Here is a 1,196-nt window from a genome sequence, read left to right on the forward strand (position 1 = left end):
TTTACATTATATTTATTAACATTTAAAAATTTAAAATCTGTAAAGTCATTCTGCAGTAAAATAAAAGCTACTGTAAGCGGAACAATTTTTGAAATTTAAATGGAGCAATTCCTTCAATTGTTTTTATCCAAGATTTATAAAAAAACATGTAAATATAGACAAAATATAATTGCCTATAAACAAATTAAATTTGATGTTCTGTATATTTCACAAAAAAAACATATATTTTCTTAAATAATTAGGTATTTTTAAATTGACTTTTTGAAAAAACGTCGAGTTTATGCTATAAGTGCTTTTATTTCAAAAAACCTCAGTTTCAAATAGGTAAATAAAAACAGTCAAATAGGAGGTATACTATATTAAAAGACAAAAATCATAAAATAACTTGAAAAAAACTAATTTTTGCTCTTAAAATTAGTATTTTTTTACTTCCTACTTTACGGCAGTTTTTAGCTCCTCAAACTTAAAAAAATTGAAGAAAAAATGAGGTGTTGCCGGAAGTTTCTCACCCCATCCCCTTCGAGGTTAATTAGTTTTTGTGTGTGGAAATCAGAGTTGTTTGTGAGGGTGTATATGTGTGGTGATATTTCTGCGTCTCGGCGGGACGTCGACGTTGTGCTCAATGATTCGAGCGGACATATATTATTTTTGTAGCGGAGGGTGTAAATATGATGTCACAAAGCCATTTGTTAGCACGCTTCCTGGCCGGTTTGCCGACAGGAAAACCACGACCCGATATGTCGCTTCGTATTTATGATCGTGCAAGGATAATACATACACATTCATACACATGTATGCGTCCTGATAAGGCCGCTCTCTCAAATATCCACAAAAAAATCATCAATTTTCGACGGCGCGTCGATTGTTACGAAATGGTAAAGAAGTTCGTTCTAATGCAGCGTAACCCCTGCAAGGGTTGCACTAATAAGATTTCCCGTGGAGTTTTGCGCGGACCTCGAGGGCACCGGCTGCTTAATTGGCTGGGAAAGATGATATTGTCAAAAGGGAAATGATAATTTTTGGGGAGTTTTTCAAGCCGTTTTCGAATTTACTTAGCTGAGAGTGCTAAATGAAGGGTTCTAACGAGTTTTGACTTTGCAAACAAAAGTTCGAGTCAACAAGAGTAATTATAACTATGTGCCAACAATATCATGTGTGACATGACAATGCTAACTAAAAGCAGAATTAGAAGGAAG

This window comes from Tribolium madens, unplaced genomic scaffold, assembly GCF_015345945.1.
Source record: "Tribolium madens isolate multiple individuals breed KSU strain unplaced genomic scaffold, Tmad_KSU_1.1 Scaffold_20;HRSCAF=117;Tcas5.2_LG4, whole genome shotgun sequence".
Taxonomy (NCBI): Eukaryota; Metazoa; Arthropoda; class Insecta; order Coleoptera; family Tenebrionidae; genus Tribolium; species Tribolium madens.